Consider the following 27067-nt stretch of genomic DNA (forward strand, 5'->3'; position numbering starts at 1 on the left):
CAAAGTTCCTTAGTTTGTCCGTTAATCATTTCTGTCAACATTTTCTTCACAATAAACACTCCATAGCGATGGATGTCAAATCAAGAAGAATATAGTTAGGACAATTGAGCAAGAGTTCAAAGAAATGAGAAGAAAAGGGGAAAAGGAGAAAAATGAAAATGAACGGAAGAAGAGTGAGTAAAAGAGCAAAAAAAGGGGGGGAAATAAATAAGACATGAATAATGAATGAACTGTTGACAACTTTGCTGAGAATGAAATACTCAAGTAAAGTGGGGTGGTTATTAAGGAAGATCAATGCAAAGGTGAATTGGCAAACGAAGAATCAAGAAACAATTAGAAAAAACTGGGGCAGTTAGGATGATTTTATTATCATATGAGCTTTTTATGATGACATCTACATGCTAGTTTTGGTTTTCCCTACCCATTTACATTTTGTCCCAAAATAAAGTCCTCTCTGATCAATAAGAAGGCATAATTCATGTTGATGAAGAATATGAAGAGCAATCTCCATTCATATGGCTATGAAGAGAGCTTCAATAAAGAATAAAAAAATGAAAAAAAAAATGATGATGAGAGTAGACCATGAATTAAATCCCTAAGGTGGCAATTTGAGCATCCAATGCGTATATTAATTGTTATTTGAGCCTTTTAATCAATCATTTACAGCTTCCATCCCATACCATGTTTCATCCTAATGAGCAAGACCTCATCGATCTCTGAAAAATCGACCAATCAGCACTAAACAGACCTATTTGGCCAACAGTGAAGGACTGTAGTTGTCACTTGCTCTATTAAAGTATCAGTTTTATAGCCCACCATTTTTGTTAACAAAAAAAAAAAGAAAAGTAGAAAAAAAAATCGGGGCAGACCCATGTGATAAAGGTTTTATTACAATGAATCCCTTGTTCAACAACTTACAATTTCATCGTGCATGCTTTTGAATTCAATGAGTTTTGAGTAATGAAAGTATACACACTATCATCTAATGCGAACTAGACACAGCCCATTTGGACATAATTACTCTCATATGAGTTAAGGTTGAAGGCACTTTTATTCTTGAGTTTTGAAGCTTTTCCTTCTTATCATTTCAATATTTAATGTCTTTGTGCATTGCTCGATAATTGAATATTTACTTGTGCCATAGTTTGAGTTGTGTTAACCTTTTCAATGCGTACCTGACTTCTATCTTGGCTTTACCATCATATCATATCATTTTGCTTATTCATGTAATCCGTTGGTCCTGTCAACCTTTATGCTTTAAATCGCGTCAGAAATTCCGTTGGTCATGTCAGCCTCTATGCCTTGACCCGCGTTAGAAATCCCGTTGGTTATGTTAGCCTTTATGCTTTGACCTGTGTCAGAAAATTCCGTTGGCCATGTCAGCCTTTATACTTTGGCCCACGTCAAAAATTCCGTCAGTCATGTTATCTTATATGCATTGACTCACGTCATAAATTTTGTCGATCATATCAACCTGTATGTTTTGACCACATCAGAAAATCCCATTGGTCATGTTAGCCTCTATGCTTTGGCCTACGTCAAAAATTCCGTCGATCATGTCAGCATCTATGCTTTGACCCACGTTAGAAATTATGTCGGTTATGTAAGCCTTTATGCTTTGACCCACGTCAGAAAATCTCGTTGGTCATGTTAGCCTCTATGCTTTGGCCCACGTGAGAAGATCTCGTTAGTCATGTCAGCTTTTAAAAAACCAAATTAAGAAAAAAAATTAAACCAAAACCAAAATTTTCGGTTCGGTTTTTGGTTAAAACCAAAATTTAATAATATATACTTTATTATATATATTATAATATATATTATATATTATGAAATTGAATTTTAGTATATTATATATTAATATATAAAATATATAATATATATTATATATTACATATAATAATAAAAAGTTCGGTTGATTCAGTTAATCGGAATTCTAATCCCAAAAACCGAAATATCCAAACTGATTTAACCAAAAACCGAAAAATTGTACTGAAAAAACCGAAACCGAAATTTAACCGAATAAAGCTCACCCCTCACCCCTACCCACGTAAAAAAATCCATTTGTCATGTCAGCCGCTATGCTTCGACCCACGTCAGAAATTTCGTTGGTCATGTCAACCTCTATGCTTTGACCCATGTCAGAAAATCTTGTTGGTCATGTCAGCCTCTATGCCTTGGCCCACGCAAAAAATTCCATAGGTCATGTCAGCCTCCATGCTTTGACCCGTGTAAGAAAATCCTGTTTATAAGTATAATTTCTTTGACCGACACTAGTATTTTAATCAAATAAAGTTGATATAAATGATAATAAAAAATTAGAGAATAGAGAAAGAAAAGAAAAGCAAAAAAAAAAAAGAATGAAATGAATGATAAATAATGTTTAAAAATCTTATTTTACATTGTGTTATGTCAAAAGCAGTTATTAAAATCGTTCAAAATGTTCTAAAAAAACTAGAGAATATTTATTGGTGTTTTGTGATTGTGCTTTACAAGAATTTTGAACCTTTGTCTTAATGATTGATTTGTTTGTCTCTAATTTGGTTTTCTTAGTGATAGATTTACTTTAATCCAGTTTTCACCAATTTCCCTTGTCCAGTTTTTGTAGATTTATCATGATCTAGTTTTTCACAGATTTACTTTGATATTGTTTTTGCATATTTACTCTGATCCAGTTTTCACAAATTTACCTTTATCTAATTTTCGTAGATTTACCCTGAGCTACTTTTTGCATATTTACTTTGATATAGTTTTAACAGATTTACCTTAATTCAATTTTCGCATGTTTGCTTTGATATAGTTTTCACATATTTACTTTGATTCAGTTTTTCGTATATATACTTTGATCAAGTTTTCGCAGACTTATTTTAATCTAGTTTTACAAATTTACTTTGACCCAGTTTCCACATATTTACTCTGGTCCAGTTTTTGCAAATTTACTTTCACCTAGTTTTCGCATATTTACTTTGATCCAGTTTTTCCGCATATTTAATTTGGTCCAGTTTCCGTAGATTTACCCTAATCCAGTTTTTCGTAGATTTACTTTGATCCAGTTTTTTCGTAGATTTACCCTGTTCCAGTTTTTGTAGATTTACCCTGATCCAGGTTTCACAGATTTACTGTGGTAAAGTTTTTTTTTTTTTTTTTTTTTGCAGGTGTACCCTGATCCAGTTTTTGCATATTTACCCTGATTCTGTTTTTTGTAGATTTACTTAAATACAGTTTTTGCATATTTACTTTGATTCAGTTTTTGCAAATTTACTTTGATCTAGTTTTTGCAAATTTACTTTGATCCAGTTTCCGCAAATTTACTTTGATCCAGTTTTCGCATATTTACTTTGATATAGTTTCGTAGATTTACTCTGATCCAACTTTCATAGATTTACTTTGACATAGTTTTCGCGGATTTATTTTGATCCAGTTTTCGCATATTTACTTTGATCCAATTTCCGCATATTTAGCATGATCCAGTTTTCGTAGATTTACACTGATCCAGTTTTTCGCATATTTACCCTGATCCAGTTTTCGTATATTTACCCTAATTTAGTTTTTGCATATTTACCCTGACTCCACGAGGTTTTCACCTAGGAGGGCCATTTTTTTCAAAATATTTAGTTTTCACTAACTTTGTAAGGTAAACTGATAAGTTGCTTTATCACTATTACTTTTTTTTTTTTAATTTCCTTTACGACAATTGTACCTTGATTCCAAATGTTCTTGATACATAGGAAAGGTCGCTTTACCAAGAGTAAGATGACCTGTACATAATGAAACATTGTTGTATGATAACTCCTTTTCGTTTCAATCCCCTCCCTCATCTTGCCCCTATTCCAAGCCCACCCTTTGGAAAAATCTCTGAGTGCTTTATTTTGGTTTTTGTTGTTTTGTAGTTTCCTACCTCACAACAAAGAGGGGTTGTTGTCAGCACTCGATTTTTGCTCGGTTCGTCGCTTGAACCCCAATTCACCCCAAATTCCCAACCAGACCCTTCCCATCCTTTTAAAACACTTAAAAACCCCAAAATCCCGACTTTCAGCCCTAAAGCCCTCAAGTTCACCATTAAACCTGCCCGATACCTATTTGATGAGCCCGACCAACCCCCACTTACTCCTCAACCATTATATCAGACACAACCACCAGACCTAGTACCTCCCAAAACACCTACCCGTAAAATTTTAGCTCAAAATTCCTCAGTTCACCTATTCATCAAGCGAAGATTCCATTCCGATGCCTCTTGTTAACCTAAGCACTAAAGTCCCAGTTCTCCTTCATCTTAACACATCTGAACCGATCAAACCACATCATTAAACTCCCAACACATCATAACACCTGCTCATAAAATTTTACCCCCAGATTCTCCTACTATCTCTTTTATCAAATCAAGATTTCGTTTCGAAACATTCTATTTACCTAAATTCCTATGATCTTAACCCTCTAAGATTGATAAAACCTCATCATCAGATCCTAGACACCCCCAAATACCCACTTGTGAAATCTCAGCTCAAAATACCTCCCTGTACCCTTCAATCACACCAAGACTCCATTTCAAGGTCTCAGATTGACCAGATTACAAATCTGCCCGATTCGGGCCTAATTGTCTCAATCTAACCTACCAATCACCTTAGACTATGCAGAAATCCTACCTTGAGAAATTTCATCCAAAATAGACATTGTTTGCCCTTCGATCACAAAAAAGATTTTGTTTCGAGACTCTAGATTGACCGAATCAAATCCCGTGCAGATCTGACCAATCTAATCCCAGTTGGACCAATATGACCTCACCAATCAACTTAGAATGTCCAAAAGCTCCACCCTGTGAAAATTCATCTAAGAATACCTTCATTTACCCTTCTATCTTAAAAGATTCCATTTCGATCAATTTTATCGGCACACACATGGACGACCCCACTCCGCGGTCAAATCCATCATAACCCTCTGATCATCAACCCAAAATGGCAAAAACCCCATCGTTGAACCAGAACCCCCATTCGACCCTTGGGCTGACTTTGATCTGAATTCATTCAAATTACCAAATTACCCTTGGATCGCCCCAAATCACCCAAATGCCATTTTAACCTAATATTGAAACTTTGGAAAACTTCCCAATTAGTAGCTTGTACTTGGGCTTAGTGCCACTTTAGTCCCTAAACTTTAAAGTGCGACAATTCAATACCCAGGCTCTCAAAACATGACAATCCAGTACCCGCTGTTAAATGTTAACCAACCATTAACTGACATTTGAAAAATATACAAATGCCCTTCAAGTGTCACCAAATTTTTTTTGTCAACTATCAAAACATTAACAAAAAAATTAACGGTCTCAAATTTTTGCCTCTTCTATTCAAAAAAGTTAGGGTCATTTAAATGCCCAATCAAACTTGACTCCAACTTTCTTGAATGGAAAAGTCAAAGATTTGGAACTATTAATTTTTTGTCAATGATGAGATAGTTGATAGAGAAAATTAAATAACTCTTTAAGTATTTGTGTCTTTTTCAATTGCCAATGAACAGTTGGTTAACTAAATTTTTAAAAGTTTGGATACTAAATTATTGCATTTTAAAGTTAAGGAAACCAAAGTGGCACTAGAAGTAAAAGATACTAATACGAAAATTTCCCTAACTTGATTTCATTTGAAAGGAAGGGAGACGGAATTCATTTTTTGAGACAGTATTATCTCCTTCGAAAGAGAACCAGAGCGGCGACAGTTCTCAGCTCGGTAACCTTTTCCAGCTCCGACGTATCGTCTCCCTTCTCCGAATTATTCATCTTCTTTCTGAAGCGGTGAATCCAGCGGCGGAGAACAACCCTCATTTGACACTGTTCATCTTCCACCTCTGGGCCTTTTCCACTCCCTTCATCGGATTCCTCTCCCTCTCTTTTATTCTATTTCTCTCTCTCTCCCATCTGCTTCTTGCTCCTCTTCCTTTTTTTTTTCTTTTACTTTTTGAATCCCCAAAAATGTTGTTCATCATTTTCCTCTCGACCCACGAACTAGCAGCAGCTAAAATCACCATCTGACCGAAATCCACTGATCGCCTCCTTCTTTTACCTCTCGACACCGAACCAGCGGTGGCGATCGTCTCAATCCTCCTCTCGTTAGATCCGACACGATCTCCGTCCGCTGTTGTAGCGAACCCAGGCCAAAACAGAATCAGGTAAGCTTCATTTTTTTTTAATCACCGCTTCTTCTTCCTATGCAGTGTGATCGGGATTTGAGGGGAAGGGGGAGATCCAACAGAACCACTTCATGTAGGTTCTCCGTCCCAACCCAATTGTTGGGAGATCGGATTTGAGCGTCTCTATTTTTTCTATGTTATCGGCCTCTATTTTATTTCTCTGACTCTCCTATGATGAATCGATTCTAGATGAGACAAAGGTTGCTGCAATATTAAAGTTAATGTTTTACATCTTTTTATTTAATTGATTTTCTATTGTGCTTGATATGCTTTAAGATTAGTGATTATTTGCTTACTTTGTTTCATTGTCCGTGGTTTCACTATACGTGGTTTGTTTAGGATGAACTTGTAGTTGTGATTCCTCCCACTCCCACGAATGCATCTTTTTGAATTGAATAGTAGTTTGATTTATTTAAGTTTAATCATGTTAAAAAATGCTGGGTTTGTCTTGAACATTCGGCTTCACTGAGGTAAGACAAGACTATCAATAGTGGACCTCTGATTACATAAGAGCAATTGGGCCATAAAAAAAACTAATAATAAGATATTGAAAAAATATCGTGATACCTTATTCTCTATTTGTTTTGCTTTATTATGCTATTAGTGAATTAAATAATTATATATTATGTGTTTGTTTGTTTGGGATACCATGTGGGTCCCACCTATTGGACCTAGAAGAGGGATGCTTAACCCTTTCTCTCTCCCATCCGAATCTTACCCAGGCTGGTTCAACCTGTGTCTCAAGCTTTGGAGTCGCTAATAAATCAATATGTTTTTTTGATGCAAATCCCGGAGGTCCCATCACCTCCAATTTCGTAATTGATGGGTGGCGATTCCATTCCCAGCCCAAGTGAGCCATTTTTTCGACACTCAGAGTGGCTAACAGGTTTGAGACATTAAGATTTACTAAAATTGAATCATTGATTGATGAAATGGTCAAACGAGGGATTTTTGGATGAAATTTGGTAGGTATCCATTTTTTAATGTTCTGAATCTAGTGGAAGCGGTGGACCTTTAAATCAGAGGTGTGGATTGACAAATTTAGTTTGCATTCAGGTTTTAGCTTATGGGTTATCAACCAAGGAGAAAGTCCAAAATGGAATTTTTTGGGAGGAATTTGAAAAATTTAAGGCTAGATTTGCTAGGTGCTTTAATTTGATGATTTTGGTATTGGGATGATTTATTGTGTGGTTTAATGATAAACGTCAAATTGAAATCTTAGTTGATTAAACGGTTAAACAAGGGAAATTTTGAGTTAAGATTTGATGTGTGGGCATGAATTAAGTGGATGGTTCTGATATGAAAAAATAAATGGTTGATCTTGGTCTTCGAGGTCTAATCATTCAAGGTTGTTGAAATGGGATTTTGATATTTTCAAGGTTTATCGTCATAGATTTGTGGTGGGATTTGCTACATTACAAAAAAATGTACATATACTAATAGTTACAAATTTGTTGGTTTAGATAGTTTTTACTAATGGAAAATTTTTATCTGTGACTATATGTCCTATAAAATACCAACACAATCATCAATTCATCACTAAAATCCTATCTATATTGACGGTCATCTTTGTTGATAGTTATAATACATTGGTATTTGTAGTTTTTACCGATGGTTATTAGATACATCGCTATATGTTTTATACAATACCATAGTTTTCAAGGCGTCTGGGCGACACTGGGGTGCCTAGTCGCCTCGGCGATAAAAATTTTATAATATGAAAAACTAACTTTTGGCTAGTTTCCTAGTTTTATATATCATTCAACATGTATGTTAATTGAAAAATAACAATTCTCTTTATTAAAAACATTAATTTTTTTCTAAAAATGTGGCAAAACATCACATCTAAAAGATAAAAATCTTTTACATATATTAATTTCATTATTTTAAAAAATATTACTACTTTAATAAGTATTTAACAGAGCAAATTCATATTAATTAGCAGCTAAAGAAGGTTATTAACTTTATATGATAAATATTCAAGATAGAAAGTAAAATAGAAAAAAAACAAGGATTGAGTTTCTGCTTTATTTAATTAGAGAGAGAATAGAAAAAAATAACTTTATTATTCTATTGTTACTTTCCCCTTTATTTTCTTTTCTCAAAACCCTTTGATCTTTTAAATTTCAGTAGTAAAACATTAAAACAAAATATAATTGATATATATATATATATAAATAGTATAAAATAAAATGTACTAATACATACATTAATAAGATACAACAATATAAATGATATTATAAAAGGCGCCCACCTTGTCATTTTTGGCGCCTAATAGAGCGCCTAGTTGTTAAAAGTTAAGGCGTTTGGGCTAGACACGCGTTGACAATTATGTACATTAATAAGATACAACAATATAAATTATATTATAAAATGTGTCAACCTTGTCATTTTTTCGTCTAGGTGGGCGTTTAATCGCCTAGGCGGGCGCCTAATTGCCTAGAAGGGAGCCTAGTTGCTAAAAGTCAAGGCGTTTGGGTGAGGCACCCAGCCAAGGGCGACTAGTCGCCTAGGCGAACGCCTTGACAATTATGTACAATACTGACAAGTATTGATATCTGACAACCTTTATTTTATACAATATTGGTGGATATTATCATATTGATATTCATCACTATATGTTTTATAAAATACTGACAGAAACATGGTCCATCACTATATGTCCATACTATACTAACAAAATCTATAACATCCCTATATATAAAATTAATGTTTTGAAAATTGGCTCGATAGCTAAACCGTATTTGCCTTCACATTATTGGTAATCGGTTCGACCTTTTGGATTGAATGGGTCAAATTGTTGCATGTTAGTATATTATTAATTATTTTATATATAATTTATATTTTTATTTCAAATTTTAATTTTTTATTTATATAAAATTATATATATGTATGTATAAGTTGATTCTAACTTTATTGACTAGTAAAATCAGGACGTACGGGGCATTCTAGTTTTTAGTCTAGTTTTAATCAACTCGTAACTGGGATTTTGGGCATTTTTTTATATGAATCATCCTTTTGAACCGAAATGTCAAACTATTGATATGTAAACTAATTGCCAAAGCGGTTTTGATTTCAGGTCGGTTCTTAAGACACTGAGTTGAACTATGGTTTTGAAAAGCGAACAATTTCACCCTAAAACAACTGTCCCTGGCCAAAAACCATTAATTTGCTCAATAATCCGCGGATGATCGGATCGTTTGACTGAACCGATGGCCAAAACGGTTCCTTGTCTGATCCGATTTTTAAAACCTTGGTCTAAACCATGCTTACCAGCTTCAGGACATAAGATAACACCCGCGCGCGGGGAAAGCTGCGCGCGAACCCTTTCTATGCTCTTCGTCTCTATCTCTGATGTTTAAACCCTTTCTATGCTCTTCGTCTCTCTCCCTCCGTTTTTTCTCTATTCGATCACATTTCTCACCTTTTCCACTCCTTCTTCCCTTCTTCCCTTCTTCCCTTCTTCCTTGCTCTCCAGCCGTTGGTTCTCTGTTCATCATCCCCACCGGTGAGAGCGGAAGAGTTGCAGCAGCAGTACATCGTTTACTCTCATTGACTCCAGCATAGGCCTAACCCTTATTCTCAGTGAAACTCGAGCCTGGAAACTCGCTTTCCTTCAGAAAATCCTCCCAGACTGTGATCTCCCCTGCCGCAGCGAACGAGTTCAGGTCCATATTCGATACAGGTGAGCTCCATTTTCGCAGTATTTTCTCTTAAATCACATTCCTCATATTCGCATCATCTCATCAAGTATATCTCTGTGTAATGGTCGGTATTCGGGGAGGTTATCAGAGCGTGGCAATGAGGCCATCACCAAACCGGCTTCTGAGAAGCATTTTGAAACCAACTCAATTCCGTGAAAGCCCAATCCCATGCTACGACTGTCCCGGTTCTTTTATTTATTTATTTATTTTTTTCTATTGTGGGCTCCAGGAAGAATTTTGGTCGATATTTTTAAGAAATTGGTCATTACCTGGTTTAATAATTATTGTTTTTCTCTTGGGAATATTACAGTGAATGTTAATGGCGTCGCTGTTTAATATTTACTTCTGTTCTCCATTCTATTGAAAATCAAATTTGCTTTGAATGAAATGGTCAAAGGGTGTTAAACCCTGGTATACGTATAGCAGTCCGTTTCTTGCAGCTTTTCCATTAATCAGTGATTGTTCTGCTTGCCATCTTCAAGATTTGTATTAATGCGATGTATGCTCTGTTGTTTTGATCATCGATGCTTAGTTTGGATGCTAGATTTTTGTTCTGGGAATTGGGTTAAATGGCCATGGTTGTACCCCCCTCGAGACTGAGATGAATATGGCTGTGCTCAAGCTAGACAAGAATGAAGTATGAATAAAATCAATTTAATAAAAAAGGGGAAGATGATCATACAGAAAATATGAAAGAGCTGAAGTGATCCCATATGTAGGCATATGTTAAACCTCTTATAAGAGTTAGAATTATTAAATCAACAATGATAGAAAGATACTAAAAAAATCAAGAGAGTGGTTTCTGAAGTGGGCTGGATGCCTCCCTTTTGTGTATGCATGTGTCTATGTGTGTGTGTGGGGGGGGGGGGTGAAATTTCTTGCATTGGCCAAATAGTTGCAAAATTGTCAAGTGCTTTTCCTGTTTTCTTTTGTTTTTGTTTTCTCCCTTTAACAAGTCATTGAGTTCAGTTAGCAGAAGTTCTGAGAAACTGAGGGATTGGGCCTAAAACCTCCTGAAATATATCATGGCTGAGGTTTTGACCGAGTCACCTTAAAATCTTTGATGAGCCTTGTATGTGTTTCAAGATGACTTGTAAGCTTTGTGACAGCATGGTGCTCTGTTATTCCATGTTTGCATTCAATAGTATTGAGCCTTATGTCATTCTGCACTTCTAGTCTTCTAGATTGTCCATCAGGTCGCTTGGTTGACCCTTTTTAATTATTTTAATATTACCTCAAGGAACATCATGTTTATATGTTGTCTGGATCTAGGTGTAAGACACTAGATGGTTGGTGTAACATCTGTACATGTTGGTAGGCGAGACATAATATCTGGGAGTGCAACTTTGGTGGGCTAAGTTCCTTCTGAAGCCCAAATCCCAGGTGTGGAAGTCATTATCTAACTTGTTTTTATTTGAGAGAAAGTGTAATCGATTGTATTAAGAATCAGAAAAGTACAGTATATGATATAATGTACAAGAAAAGCCCAACACAGAGATTACAAAGGTAAGTGTCTGTCACTAAATAAAACTTCCCTCTGAGCACCTGACTTGCTAGGTTGTCTTCTAAAGAGTTTAGTTCCCAAGGAATCCAGCTGAATTTAAACAATCAAGGAATTCAAAAGGTCTCTTGCCTCAGTCATATCAATACTTTAAACCTTAGTTGAAGGAGGAATGGAGGTGTGAGGTAGCAGAAGAGAGATTCACCAGTCAGTCATTGCCTGTCTGAATAATGAGGTATTATATGGAGGGAGAATTCGAAGTAGTGGGAAGGTGGGGAAAGGAAGTCTCGTTCGAAGCAAAGCAATACAAACTAGAAGAAGTAAAAATGAGGTTTCTGGTGTTTCTGAAGATAAGAGAAGAAAAAAAGAGCCACGGTGTATCTCCAAAGGGAGGTAGCAGCATGGCTGAAGGGTTTCCAAGATGTAGCTTTAGTGTCAAGGAAAACACAAGCCTGGAAGAACTCAATCAAAATCAATGGAAAGGAGTTTGTAGCTGAACTCGACTAAATAGGAAGGGCTGGTTTATAACAGTTTCAGAATGGTTCGGTGAAGGTAGAAGACAAATGATTTGTATTCCCATGGGAAAACAAAGCAAGGGGTGGATGCTGTTCGTAAAGGAATTGCAGATGTTCTTATGGAGAAACGAAAACAGGCCAACGAATATCCAACCCGACCAAGCACAGGAAAATCAATCACATATAGTTGGTGAGAAGGAAGATCAAACATACCAGAACTAGCGCAAAAAATATGTGATACTTGCAAACAAAAGAGTAGGCAGTTGGGGATGTGTCGCAGAGGAGATTAAAAGAAAATTGGAAGTGGATGGAAGCTTTGTTCGTCGACCATTTCAAGAAGATAAGGCAATACTAGAACTAGAAGCAGACAATCGGGTGGAAGAAATACACGCGCTTCCCATTCAGACTGTTGAAGGAGTAATGGTGAACAGTCAGTTGTGTCCGAATGCAAATCGTGTAGATCAGATAGAAATCTTCCGCATCAAAGTGCTAGGGCTCCCATTTCATCTTTGGTCCTGTGAAAACTTCAAGAAAATCACAGATCTGTGCGACAGAGTCCTGGAGGAAGTGGCGTATCTAATATCAGCTGATGTGGCAGCTGGAGGGAGTGGAAATAAAAGAACAAATTTTGAAAGGGCGCCAAAACTGGACCAAAGGTCTAAACTGGTCGAACCAGATAACTTAAACAGGTCATGTGACCACTTAAAATCACATGGGCGCAGGCCGGCCCAAAGGCTTGGGGATGGTTGCTCGGGTCTATCATCGTTCAAATCAACCCCTGCAACCTCCTCTATTGCAGCGGTCACGGAAAATCTTTCTAGAACCCCTCTAAAAGCAGCCGACGACGCTGGGGTAGGAACCGACCGGTCAGAGAGCAACTGGAAATGGATGCCGGTTGCAAAAACAAACTCTAGACAAGTCGAACCCGAAATTTAATAGGCCCGAGCGTGAAGACTCTAAGGAAGAAGATGATTGGGAAGATCCAAGGCAAGAAGATGTCTGGCACGATGAAAGCAGCATTGGAAGTGTTTCACCCACTAAAACTTACAATTTGTGGAATGGTGAGATAACAGGGACGCAAATATTGTTTGAAGACCCCTCTAGAATCTCTGTGTTGTCACCAGAAGAAGAAATTTAGGTGAGACTTCCCTCATCCCCTAAGGTGGACCTAGTTGTAGCTGACAGTGATCCAAGAGAAATACCAAGGGAGACACAAATTCAGGATATCCAAGATAGAGAACCGGATATCAGCATTATCCGAAGCACAGATACACAAGAGGAACAGAAGTTAGATGATATCCCAGCTTTACCTGTCAAGGACTCTCAATCAGTCGGCTTCGATCAAAGGGAGGTTTTGGACGTGCCGAACCAGGGAATCCCTACACCTTTATCTCCTGTTCCATTTTCCTCTCCGTTGCTTCCTTCTAAAGAGGTCTCTAATTTGTTCTTGGCTACCTGTGCAGGTCCTGTCATAACCCCACCTACTATGGAACTCTCAATCCGAAGTGCCACAATTTTAGAGCCAAAGAATCTTCTAGGAGATGGAGTAGAGGAGGAGAGGGCTAGGGCTATATCATTAATCCTGGAAGTTCTAGCTAACCCAACCCTAGGTATGGATAGTGCTGATGTTAGCCTAAACCCACTCACTACCCAGACAAAGCAAACCCAGAATGAGACCCTGGAGGGGACAAAGGAAGATGGGCAGGAGGGAAAGGAGGGGTTAGAAGGAGATAGGGTGGGTGGTACAAAGGCAAAAGGAAAGAAAGTTTACCTGAGAAAAAAGAGTAAGCAAAGGGAAAGGAAAATGAGTGAGATTGAGAATCTTAAGAGTGGAATAAATTATGAGAAGGAGGAGAATGGGAAGAAAAGAAGAGGGGAGTGCTGAGAAGTACCAACCCAGGGGTGTCACAAATCACTAAGATGAAAGTAATAAGTTCGAAAGAGAAGGTTGCTGAGAGGGTGAAGCAAAGAGAAGGTTGCTGAGAGGGTGAGAGGGTGAGAGGGAGAGGAACTGTGTTTTCATCTGGTGCCATTGTCTGAGATGGTGAGAGGGTGAAGCAAAGAGAAGGTTGCTGAGAGGGTGAGAGGGGGAGGAACTGAGATGGGAGAATTTGTGGAGGTAGGCCGTTGGAAAAAAGTTTTGAAGATTGAATCTAAGGAGCTCCTATTTGAGGAACTGAGATTAAATGGTCAGCTGAGCTTGAAAATCAGGGAAGCAAAGAGAGGGATGGTGCTGTTAGAAGGGTTGGGGGTAATTGAAGGGCTCAAGGAGTTTGTGGAAGGTGCAAGTAACAAAGGCAAGCAAAATAGTTGGAAAGAGCTTTTCTCAGAAACTGGAAGAAGGTTTGTTGTAGAGTGTAAGAGAAACCTTAAAGGTTATTTTATCTCCTTGACAGAATTTTTTGGCAAGGGTAGAAAGCAGATGATCTGCTTTCCAGAAGGAAGGAAGAGTCAGGGCTGGAAGGCAGTTCATGGTGCCTTATGTGAACTGCTGAAACGCCTAAGTGTTAAAAGAGAAGCAATAGTAAAAAGGAAGGTAAGCAGTTCTAGTAGTATGGTGAACAAGATTAAGCAAGAGACTCTTTTAGTGTTAGCTGGGGCAGGTAAATACAGAATGGGAGTAAACATACAGAGAGGGGATTGGGAAAGTAAACTGATAGTTAAAGCTTCAGCTCCCATTCTTGACTGGAGGAAAGTTGCAGATCTGTTAACAGCAAGTTTAGAGTTGAAGAGCACATTTATTTTAACATCCTTTGAGAAGGACAAGGCTTTGCTGGATTTGCTTGAGAACAGAGTAGAAGTTGAGGCTTTAAATATCCAAGCTAAGCTTGGAAATTTCACAGTTTCAAGATGGTGTCTGGGATCAAACTCCAAAGATTTCTTTGTTGAAGATGGAGTGGTGGTGCGTCTTTTAGGTCTTCCCTTTCACTTGTGGAAGCAAGAAACTGTTGAAGCATTGCTTTGATGTGTGGAGGATCACTAGGAGGTGCCTTTTGGGGAGACCTTCGTTCAGCTTCCATTTATTGAATGGAGTAAAACCTGAGGAGATTCTTCGGAAGATAGAGGTGCTAGTCGAAAGGCATTGCTACTCAGTGTGGCTGGCTTCATCCACTGAATCGATGCTCTGGAAAGAGGCTCGTATGGAGGGAGATGAGAAGGTTGAAGAAGAAGAGCTGCGTGGCAAGAAAGGGTTGGAGGATTCAAACAAGAAAAGCACTTTCACTAAAATGGAAAAACATTTGCTGGAGAAACAAAAGGGTAGTAGGCAGGGGGTGGGATTTTCGCGTGTGGAAGAAGTGAATAGTCTGGAGGGTGGTAGGTCCTTGTTAGACAGTTTTGTATGCCCTTAGCTTCAATCAGAATGATGTACTTTATGAGTTTATTGTAAATGAATAAAGATACATATTTGATTCATGTTCCCTTGGTATGTTTCTGTGTAATACCCTTAAACTGGACACTTAATGAGACTCGTGTTAGTTTAGAATGTTCACAGCCAGTGGGTCGGCCTGGGGAGACCTATCCTGACAAGGTTGACACTGTGGTGCCACCAAGTCGGTTGGGGTGGCCTGTCTCAGCTGCCAGGGTGAGACCCTAGGCACATACAGTGTAGGATTAATTGAATCTTTGAACTGGACCAGATTTCCAGTATTGCCCTGGACCTTGGAGATTGATGGGCAAAACTGGAAAGTTACACCCGACCCCTAGACTCGATTATGATACTACACTAGGTGTCGGATTGGGCTGTCTTTGATGTATCAATCAGTGAGATCCTTAGCGGGGGTCAAAACCTGGTTATGTTGGGACAGTCCGAGAATTCATCTGAGTGGGTGATCATAGTGACAGGATCAGCCCCTTTGTCGGACAAAGGTAATGATCAGGGATGCACTCTCACTGATGGAAACCAAGACTGCCGGCAGCCGATTTCAACCGTTGAGATTTGTTTTGCAAAATATATTTTATATAAGATATAAAAGTATATATGTATGGTTTCTAAATTGTTTGCAAGAAGGTTTTAATTCCCGGGATCCATATAAGTGGAGAGTGCAACACTGTTCCTTGCAGCCGAGGGAGAGGTCCTCTCTTGTCGGGCAGTGTATGATCATTATGGGCTGAGAGGTTAAGTGTAAGACCATTGAGGATAATGCCTGATGGGCTAATCTTGCATCTGCCCACAGTCCCTGGGTGTTACAAGGTGGCTTGGCCCAGGGACCACTTAGTGTAAGTGTTGGGCCCATAGAGTTCATTTGATGGGTTTCAGGGGGTACACTGTCTTCAGCAGTGCATTCGGCTAGGCCTTGTAACAAAGGCTGGGCTGAACCCATGTGGCTGATGTGTAGATCAATGCTTGGGTCCCACGCCATACAAGGAAGCCCAACTGGGCAGCAATTTGGAAGCCTTTTGAGTACATAACCTTAAATGGGCCTTAAGCCCATTTCGAACTGGGCTGATTTGATCAGTCATTTAAAGGGGGCGAATTCTAAAGAGGGTCAGCTGAAAGGATTGGGCTTAGACCCTATCCACTCAGAGAGTCCAAGATCTAAATGGGATTTAGATCTGGAAACCTCCTAATTAGATTAGGAGACAGCTGATCTTATCTGCAGATAAGATAAGGGTTATCCCTTATCACTAAGGGACTTCTAACCCAAATATGATTTGGATTAGCAGCTCCTAATCTGATTAGGAGCTGATCCCTTTTGAGATTATAAAAGGGGAAGGGGGCGGCAGCCTACTACACAACAACATCCATAGCATTCTTCTCTTTGAAGAAAGAGAGATTGAGAGATTTCCTGCATACTGCGAATTCTCTCCTGCCGCCACCTTCCTGCTTTTGCCATTCCTTCAGTTCGATCTCCAGTTCTTGGGAGCAATCAAGATTGGATCTTGATTTCAATCTTTTAGGGAAAAGATTGGTTGGAGCTGTACTCAAGTCGTCCAGTTGATCCTTAAGAAGGGTCAAGTTCTTTTGGAAGAACGTAGCTGATTCTGCTCCACCCTGCACTGCGCCATCTTCAGTGGGAGCAGTCTTTGGATCCTTCCTTGGGCGTGAACACCTCCATTGGGAGATATTACTTCTCTATATCAGGTATAATCCTCTCCCATTATTTTTGGTTCAGATCTGGTTCAATTTATGGTTCAAGATTGATCCTTGAAAATACGATTTTCTAAATAGGGAATACGATTCCCAGTTGAAGGGAGAGAAAAATTTTTGAAATTCGCCCCTTATTCCGCAATCTTTGGGCGTCCATAGGATGGATCTCTCCTCCCCTTCACTTTGCACAGGTTGTAACCGGCGCCAAGACTTTTTTGAACAAGGAAAAAGGGGTTGGTCCAAGGAAGAATCGAACTTAGACCTGTTAAAACCAAACCGAGGTCGGGGTTGGACGTGCATGACCTTCTTAAAAGTCACGTGAGCTCGCAGGTGCTTCAAAATGGGCCAAAGCAAAAGCCCATGTGGGCTGCTAATGGTATTCTTAAAGGCCCAAACATGCCAGCGGGCCCGACCTAGCTTGTTAAAAAGGCGCGTGAGCCTTTAAAGAAACTCGTGACTGGGGTTTCGACTATGATAGACATCAGTTACGGTCTATCATCGTCCCCAGCCGCGAGCCAAAGGGGGGAATGTGCGCAGCGCCGGAAACCAGAAAAGAAGAGGGCGTTACAGTGGGTCTCCCGACGAAGCTTGCAGGAGCTTAGCCCCGTGCGAGGCTTCTCAGAGAGGTTGGAGCCAAGTTTCACTAGGGGAAGAACTGAAGAGAAGAAAGAGAAGTTTGAAGGATGGGTGCAGTGCGGTGAAGGCGATGATGAATCGGAGGACCTTTCTGTCGATGGCTCTAGCGTGGGCAGTGTAAACGATGAAGGCAGCTGTGCTGGAGGTGATATGGAAGGGTGGTATATTGCAAGATTATTCCAGGGTGAAGACTGCAATCGGATTATCTCATTCCCAAGACCACAGAGTGCGCAAGGTTTATCAGAAGGGGAAAATCCGGAGAACCGGAAGCAGAGCAGGAATATGCTATCTAGGGGTGACCCAGGGGTAGAGTGGAAAGATCACCAGGTTGACCAAAGGATAGAAGTACATCCCAACCAACTCAGGAAGATAATTGTTTACCAACCTTCAGAACAAGAGAAGGAGGCCGGGAGCAGTCCTATTCTAGCTTGTCCATCTGTCCCAGGTAACCATGTGATTTCGGTTTGTGCTATTAATGTGTCTCCTGTGTCTTTGGTTCCAGATTCCGTTTCTGTACCATGTCCTGTAGCCCATGAATATGCAGCCGAGCTAGTAGGCGGGCTCTCTGAGGAGGGGGAGAGGGGAAGGAAGGATTGTGGGAAGGTGCGGGAATAAAGGTATAGGATGGACAAGTGTGGGAAATCATTGAAAGAGTGTTTAAGGATGTGGAAGGGCAGCTGATATGGAGGAGGGAAGGGGAGGAAGGGACAGAGGAGGGGTTAGTGGAGAGGAGGGACAAGAATGAGGGTAGAGATGGAGAGGTTTACGGGGATAAAACAAGGAAGGAGGGAGGTAACATTAAGGGGAGGAAGGTTGGAGAGGAAAGAACTGAGGTGGGACTAGAGGAGAGGAAGGAAAGGCAGGTGGACAGAGATGAAGGGGATTCTGTAGGAAGGGTAGGGGTGGTGGAATCGGTGAGAGAATACACGATAGCAAAATTTGTAGGGAAGTTGGGCTGTAAGCTGGAAGATTTGAACGAGTTGAAAGAAAGTTTACAGAAGAGGAAGATGCAGATCATAACAAAGAAGAGGAGGTTGAGTGAAGTAGAGAGATTAAAGAGAGATGTAGAAGGAGACAAGAAGGTCGAGGTAAAAGGAGATAGAAGGAAAGGGGGAAAGTAGCGGGTAGGTGGCAAGGGGTTTGTAAAAAAGAAGCAGAATGGAGATTCTTAGTTGGAATGTGAGGGGAATTGGGAGTGCGAAGAAGAGAGCAACAATAAAAGAGGTAATAAGACGGTATGACCCAGACATTGTGCTGTTGCAAGAGTCTAAGAGAATGGAGTTTAATGACAAATGGGCGAGGAGTGTATGGAAAGCCAGGGGGATTAGCTGGGTGGCGGCTCCATCGTGGGGTGCTTCCGGGGGGATTGTAACAATGTGGAAGAGGGATGTGGTTGAAGGGATGGAGGAGTTGATCGGAAAGTACTCGGTTTCCATGAAGTTTAAGCAGCAAGAGGATGATTATATGTGGGTGCTCACAAATGTTTACGGACCGAATGACTACAGAGAGAGAAAGGAGCTATGGGAGGAACTGGCTGATGTCAGAGGGTTGTGGGATCGGCCTTGGTGCATGAGTGGGGATTTCAATGTGATTAGGTTCTCGGAAGAGTCCAATAAGATTAACCAGAGGGTGACAAAAAGCATGAGGAAGTTTAACAGTTTTGTGGATGCCTTTGAGCTTACAGAGATTCCCCCTAGAACATAAGGCATTTACATGGTCAAATCTCCAATCTAGACCCATTTGCTCTAAGCTGGATAGATTCCTGTTCTCTTTGGATTGGGAAGAACATTGGGGAACCTTGGATGCTAGAGCTCTCCCAAGGGTGACCTCGGATCACTGGCCCATAGTGTTATGCAAGGAGGAAAGAAGGTGTGGAGGTCCTACCCCCTTTATATTTGAAAATATGTGGTTACTGCATCCAGGGTTTCCTAAGAAAGTGAGGGAGTGGTGGCATGAGTGTAACCCGTCGGTGGAGTGGGAGGGGATGGAATTCCATAAGAAACTACAATTCTTGAAAGCAAGAATTAAGGAGTGGAATTTGATGGAGTTCGGGAGGACAGAAGAAAGAAAGGGAGACTTGATGAAGAAGATTGAAAGCCTCGACTTTAAAGAGGAAAGGGGAGAATTTGGAGAGGAAGACAATGACCTCAGGAGAGAATTGAGAAGACAGTTAGAGGACTGCCTGCACAAGGAGGAAATTAGCTGGAGGCAAAAATCTCGGTGTAAATGGCTGCAAGAGGGAGATAGAAACACTAGGTATTTCCACTCTCTAGTAGATGGCAGGAGAAGGAAGAACTTTATCTCCAAATTGGTAGTAGATGGAGTTGAGTTAGTACAGCAAGAGGAGATTGCTAGGGCCTGTGTGGAGCACTTCAAATCTATTCTAAGAAGGCTTGTGAGTAGAAGGGTGTGGGTAGAAGGTTTGGATAGGCCAGATGTAGGGGTGGAGAACAGGAGAAGGATGGAAAGAAGTTTTAATATAGAAGAGATGAAGGAGGCTGTGTTTTCTATGGATAGAACAAAAGCTCCAGGGCCAGATGGGTTTACAATGGCTTTTTATCAGGATTGTTGGGATATCTTGAAAGATGATCTCTTGCGGGTGTTTGAGGAGTTTTTCAGGAGAGGAATTGTCAATCCGGGTGTGAACTCTACTTTTATAGCCTTAATTCCCAAAAAGAAAGATGCATCCCACCCGAAGGATTTTAGGCCAATAAGCTTGGTTAATAGCTTGTATAAGATCATTGCAAAAGTGTTGTCTTTGAGGCTGAAGAAGGTACTGCCGGATATCATTGCACACTATCAAGGAGCTTTTGTGAGTGGAGGACAAATTACAGACCAGATTTTAATTGTTAATGAGAGTGTGGAGAACTTTAAGAGGGATAAGAAGAAGGGAGTGGTCTGTAAGCTGAACTTGGAAAAGGCTTATGACTTGGTGGACTGGGAGTTCTTGAGGAAAGTTTTAACTAAATTCGGGTTTGGGGCTAGATGGTGTAGGTGGATCATGGGTTGTGTCCGGAATTGTCATTATTCAGTGCTAGTGAATGGAACAGTGGTAGATTTCTTTGCAGCTAGTAGGGGTATAAGACAAGGAGACCCCCTTTCTCCTTTCTTGTTCATTTTAATTGCGGAGGTTTTGGGGAAACTGATTCATAGAGCAGATTCTAGGGGGCTCATTAGAGGCTGGAGGGTTGGGAGGGTGGAAACCCCCCTCACACACTTACAGTTTGCTGATGACACGATTATGTTTTGTGAAGGTGGTAATGTGAGGTTTATCAGGAATTTAAAGTCAGTGATACAACTGTTTGAGCAAATGTCCAATTTGAAGGTTAACCTTGGGAAAAGCTGTGTTGTGGGGGTGAATTTGGAGGAAGGAGAGATCAGGGAGAGTGTTGAAGTGCTGGGGTGTGAAGTCTCGGGGTGGCCTCTGAACTATTTTGGATTACCATTAGGTGATAATCCCAAGAGAGAGAGTTTCTGGAACCCGGTGATGGAAAGGTTTGAAAAAAGATTGGTATCCTGGAAAAAGAACTACCTCTCTCTTGGCGGGAGAATTACACTAATTAAGGCCACACTTGCTAACTTACCCATCTTTTTCATATCGGTGTTTAAAATCCCAGTGAAGATTGCTAACAGATTAGAGAAGATAATGAGAGATTTTCTGTGGGAGCCGGGAGAAGAGAAGAGGGATCATAGAGTTAGCTAGGAAATAGTGTGTAGGAGTAAGTCGTGTGGTGGTTTGGGGCTTGGGAGTATTAGGAGAAGGAATATGACTCTGCGGGAGAAACTATGGGCTAGAATAGTGGCAAGTATTCATGGGTTGGAGCACAATGGATGGGACGCTGTAATCAGAGCTAGGATCATAAGCAATTCTCCTTGGAAAGCCATTCATGACCTGTTACCAGTTTTCATTCCTAATATCAGGTATGACTTGAATTCCGGTAACTCCATAAGATTTTGGGAACAAACCTGGGTGGGGAGCGCCCCTCCAAAGGATCAGTTTTCGTCTTTGTATGCTCTTTTTGTTTTGAAAAATGAGCCGATCTCGTCTTTCACCACCCCGTCCTCTTCCACTTCTGGGATTGGGTGGAACTTGGGTCTAAGAAGGGATTTGAGGGACTCAGACTTCGACTGTATTTCGAGCCTTCTTGCACTTCTTGATAATGTTGTCTTAGACCCCACTAGGGCGGATTCTAGAATTTGGACACCTACCCCCAATGGCCTTTTCTCTTGTGCTTCGTTCTTCTAAGTCTTAAGTCAGTCCACCAATCCTACCCTGACCCCTTTTCCTGTTGGTGAGGTTTGGTGCAGAGCTATACCTCCTAGGGTTGGTAATTTTTGTTGGGAAGCCTATCTGGAAAGAATCAACAGTAGTGATCTACTCCAAAAGAAGAGACCCAATACTTGCTTGTCACCTCAGTGGTGTGTTCTGTGTAAAGCAGATGGGGAGACTGGTTTTCACCTAATGGTGTCGTGCCACTTCGCGAGGTCATTATGGGATTGGGCTTTCTCCTGTGCAGCTGGAATCCCCCATCAGACATGCAGGGCCTTTTCGCCCCTTCTTTTTTCAGGTGGCGGTTAAAAAGGGGAAGGACAATGTGGAGAGGACTAAGGGCTGCAGTATGTTGGACACTGTGGAAAGAAAGAAACTCCAGGATATTCTCAGAAACTCAAAGAGGGACAACAGATTTGAGGGCTATCATATAGTTTAAGGCGGTACAGTGGCTGAAATCTTTGGAAATATTCACAGATTACACTGTGGATGACATGTTGAGGAAGTGGGGTGAAATTGCAAATTGCACGCAGACCAAGTCAGTAATGAGTGTGGCTTGGATCCCCCCACCTAGTGGATTCTTGAAATTAAACTTTGATGGATGCAGTAGGAGAAACCCGGGACAATCGGGGATCGGGGGTGTTTTTAGAGATGAAAATGGGGTCATCTCTGCTATGTTCTCAGGCCCAATTGGAGTGGGTGACTCCCTTAGAGCTGATATATATGCAGTTATGGAAGGAGCTCGGAAAGCTAAGGAATTGAACATCAAGGAACTTATAATTGAAGGGGATTCAGAGGGTGGTGATAGGGTGACTGACTAAAGATCAAAATGATTTATGGAAGTATAACAATGAGAAGAGGAAATTCAAATGGTTGGTGCGGGAGATGGAAGTTAAGACATGTTGGATTAAGAGATCAGCTAATTCCCTAGTTGACGGTTTAGCAAAACAAGGGGCAGAAAGGGATTCTTTGTTTTGGGCTAAGCTGTAACGTTAGTGTCCTTATATCTTTGTATTTTCTTCTTTCCTTTCTTGAAGTTCTTTGTGACTCTTGGAAGATAAGTGTGTTTGTCTTCCAATTGTAAATTTTCTACTGATGAATTAATGAAAGTGTTATTGATAAAAAAAAAATAATAAGTTTGAATGTAAGAGGATTAGGAAGTGCCAAGAAGAGAAGGTTAATCAGGAATATTTTTAGGAAAGAAAAACCAGACTTGATCATGATTCAAGAAACCAAATTATCATAGTTGAATAGTAGGTGGATAAGGAGTATTTTGGGAGCTAGGGGTTTGAGTTGGTCATATACACCCTCATGGGGAGCTTCAAGGGGAATTTTGACCATATGGAGGAATGAGGAAATGGAATGTGTGGAAGAATTGATTGGCCGGTATTTAATCTCCCTAAAAATTAAAAGAAAGTTGGACGAAAGAGAATGGGTTTTAACAAATGTGGATGGCCCTAATTCTTATAGAGAAAGAGAAGCTTTCTGGGAGGAACTATGTGCCATCAGGGGATTGTGGAATGGCCCGTGGTGTGTGGGGGGTGATTTTAATGTCATTAGATATTCGGGGGAATCAAACAACCTGAACTAGGGATTTACTACTAGCATGAGGAGGTTCAATAGGCTAATAGACTCTCTGGAATTAAGAGACCCCCCTTGCTTCAGGTGGATTATACTTAGTCAAACTTTCAATCCCCCCCAACTTGCTCCAAACTAGACAAATTCCTCTTATCTCCTTAGTGGAAAGAAATGTGGGGATCCTTGATAGCAAGAGGTTTTCCTAGAGTTACCTTAGACCATTGCCCTATTTGTATCGAGAAAGAAATCCAGGGGGAGGCCCTTCCTTTCAGATTTGAGAATATGTGGATTGAGGACCCTACTTTTAAGACTAGGCTAAAGGAGTGGTGGGAGGCACTCAGACCTTTGGGGAGGTTGAAAGTGGTAGGTTTCTTTAGAAAATTGAAGAGGCTAAAAGAAAAAATAAAAGAATGGAATAAAGCCCATTTTGGAAGGGTAGAGGAAATAAAAGATAACTTGGTGAAAAGGATTAAGGAGCTAGATAGGAAAGATGCTCTCAGAGTCATTTGAGAAGAAAGAGGGGAAAGATGGAATCAAAAGCAAAAACTTGAAGAGATAGTACGAAAGGAGATTTGTTGGAGATAGAAATCAAGGTGTCGGTGGCTAGCAGAGGGGGACCAAATACTAAGTTTTTTCACTCTCTTGCAATTGGAAGGAGAAAGAAGAACTTAATCTTGAGTGTGGAGGAAGAGGGACAAGTGGTAAGAGAAAGTCGGGTGATTACAAGGATTTTTGTAAATCATTTTAAAGAATTCTTCTCAAGCCCACACGGAGTGTTGCCAGAATTGCCAAAGATGGAAGGGTTGTTTTGTCAGAAGAACAATCTCGTGTCCTAGAAAGGAGATTTTCTCTGCAAGAAATCAAGGAAGCTATTTTTTCAATGGACATATCTAAAGTCCCTGGGCCAGATGGCTTCTCCATGGCCTTCTATCAAGAGTGTTGGGATATGGTGAAATCAGACATCCTGGAAGTCTTTAATGAATTTTTCTCCAAAGGGGAGGTATTACTAGGAGAAAATGGCACATTTATCACTTTGATTCCAAAGAAGAGGGAGGCTAAAACCCTTAAAAGACTTTAGACCAATAAGTCCCATTGGGTGTGTTTACAAAATTTTGTCAAAGGTTTTAGCAGCAAGACTAAAATGGGTATTACCCTTGATCATCTCTCCTTTTCAAGGAGCTTTTGTAGAAGGAAGGCAGATTATGGATCAAATCTTGGTGGCTAATGAATGTGTAGGGGAAAGAAGAAAGGGTAGAGAAAAGGGGTTGGTTTGTAAGGTAGATTTAGAAAAAGCCTATGACTTGGTTAATTGGGATGTCCTAAAAGTTTTAGAAAATTTCGGATTCGGAGATAGATGGAGGGCTTGGATCGAAGGATGCTTGAGTTCAGTTCACTACTCAATCCTAATCAATGGTACAACAAAGGATTTCTTCCCGGCCAGGAGAGGAATTAGGCAAGGTGATCCCCTATCCCCATTCTTGTTTACCTTAGTGGCAAAAGTGTTAAGTAGAATGGTGGCAAAAGCTGATGCTCAAGGCCTCATTAGAGGGTGGAGGGTAGGTAGACATTGAGTGATTGTTACCCATCTCCAATTTGCAGATGACACCATATTTTTTTTTTTTTTTTTTTTTTGTGAAGGAAACAATGAGGAGTTGGTGGAAAATTTGAGGGTGCTGCTGAATAATTTTGTGGGAGTGACATGCCTGAGGATAAATTGGACCAAAAGTGGAATTGTAGGGGTCAATTTGGAGGAAGGAGAACTAATAAGATTTACGGAAATCTTGGGGTGTGAGATCAGAAGCTGGCCTATTAGTTACCTAGTTTTATCCTTAGGAGGAAATCCCAAGCCAGTTGGTTTCTGGAAACCAATGTTAGAAAGGTTTGATAGGAAGTTAGCCCTTTGGAAGAGGAATTACATTTCTTTGGGTGGAAGAATAACCTTGATTAGAGCCACTTTGGCAAACCTCCCCACCTATTTCCTTTCAACTTTTAGAATCCCTTCTAAGGTAGCAAGATGCTTAGAGAAGAATATGAGAGATTTCCTATGGGACCCAAGATAGGAAGGGAAGGATCACTTGATTAAGTGGGAGTAGGTTGGTAAACCCAAGGAACAAGGGGATTTGGGAATTGGGAACATCCTTTTAAGGAACACAACTCTACTAGGTAAGTGGATTTGGAGGTTTCCCTTTGAGGGTGACAGGTTGTGGCACAAAGTGATTGAGAGCATTCATGGGGTGGCTGGAAATGGCTGGGATGCAAAACTTTCCCCTCATAGGTCCTCGGCTTCTCCTTGGAAAGCAAATCATGAAATCTACTCCTACTTTCCTCAATTCCATCCGGTTCGATGTGGGACAAGGTAATAGAATTCTGTTTTGGGAAGATCTATGGGTAGGGGAAACCCCACTAAAAGATCAATTCCTTGATCTCTTTGCACTCTCTAACCTAAAGGGGGAAGCTATATCCATGTTGGGATCACCGTGTCCAATTGGTGTGAACTGGAATTTGGGCTTTAGAAGGGGACTAAGGGAGAATGAGTGTGAATCCTTAGCCCGCTTGTTGAACTTCTTAGGGCAGATCCACCTGGACCCTTTGTTGGAAGACTCTAGAATCTGGGTAGGCTCTCCAGGCGGCCTCTTTTCTTGCTATTCTTTCATCAAAGTACTTGCTTCCCCCAACCCTCTAGATGGGACTTTCCCTGTAAAAGAAATCTGGTGCAAGCCTATTCCCCCGAAGATCCAAGCTTTTTGTTGGGAAGCATTCCTTGGTAAGGTAAACACTTGTGATATGCTGCAGAAAAGAAGGCCATATATGTGCCTTTCTCCTCATGTGCGTTCATTGTGCAAGGAAAGTGGTGAGGCCCTTTCTCATTTAATGATATCCTGTTCTTTTGTGCATTGAATTTGGGAATTCTTTTGCACTCTCTTTGGTTGTAGGTGGGCTCCCCCTCAAGATGTGGTAGGACTCTTCAATCATGATTTCTTGAGACAAAGAAAGAAAAGAGGGATGGTAATGTGGAAAGCAACAAAGGCAGAAATTTGTTGGGTAATATGGGAAGAGAGGGACAACAAAATTTTCTTGGAAAAAAGTAGAATAGGTAGAGGAAGTGGTTGATAGTATATCAAGGTAAAAGTAGCCCATTGGGTAAAACTCTTGGACTGTTTTCAAGTCTTCTTAGTCGCAGATATTCTAAGAACATGGTCCGAAGTAGCACAATCTTCGAGAGTAAGAGATAAAGTAAGGATGGAGTGGAAACCACCTGAAGGCAATAAAGTAAAGCTGAATTTTGACGGGTGCTCATATGGAAATCCAGGCATATCAGGAAGAGGAGGAGTATTAAGAAACTCCGAAAGGAGGATATTGGGTATATTCTTAGGACCGATTGGCAAAGGAAACTCACTGAAGGCTGAACTATTGGCATTTCTACAAGGGTTAAAGTTAGCCAAACAACTAGGATGCAGACATGTTGAAGTGGAAGGGGACTCAAAAGTAGTAATTTCATGGGCAACAAATAGCAGCCACACCCCATGGACATATTTAAACATGTGATTAGGGAAGTGAAGAAGATTGCAAAGGAGGTTGAGGTTGAATTTAAATGGGCCC

General features: G+C 40.3%; 1 protein-coding gene across 5 annotated transcripts in view; it reads left to right on the forward strand.

Annotated features, from left to right (window-relative positions):
* The first annotated feature begins 5567 nt into the window (after positions 1-5567).
* The window catches only part of LOC104598331 (uncharacterized), a 36888-nt gene continuing 15388 nt past the window's right edge, over positions 5568-27067 (forward strand). Inside the window, exons 1-3 of one of the 5 annotated variants that reach the window (XR_016078949.1) lie at positions 5568-6247; positions 9254-9859; positions 11151-11261. The gene's annotated coding sequence lies outside the window, so the exon portion shown is untranslated. The remainder of the gene's footprint in view (positions 6248-9253; positions 9860-11150; positions 11262-27067) is intronic. The other 4 variants (XM_088892467.1, XM_010260351.3, XM_088892469.1 and 1 more) reach the window with 4 other exon arrangements.

The sequence above is a fragment of the Nelumbo nucifera genome, chromosome 7 (assembly GCF_055504915.1).
Source record: "Nelumbo nucifera cultivar China Antique chromosome 7, China Antique-T2T, whole genome shotgun sequence".
NCBI lineage: Eukaryota > Viridiplantae > Streptophyta > Magnoliopsida > Proteales > Nelumbonaceae > Nelumbo > Nelumbo nucifera.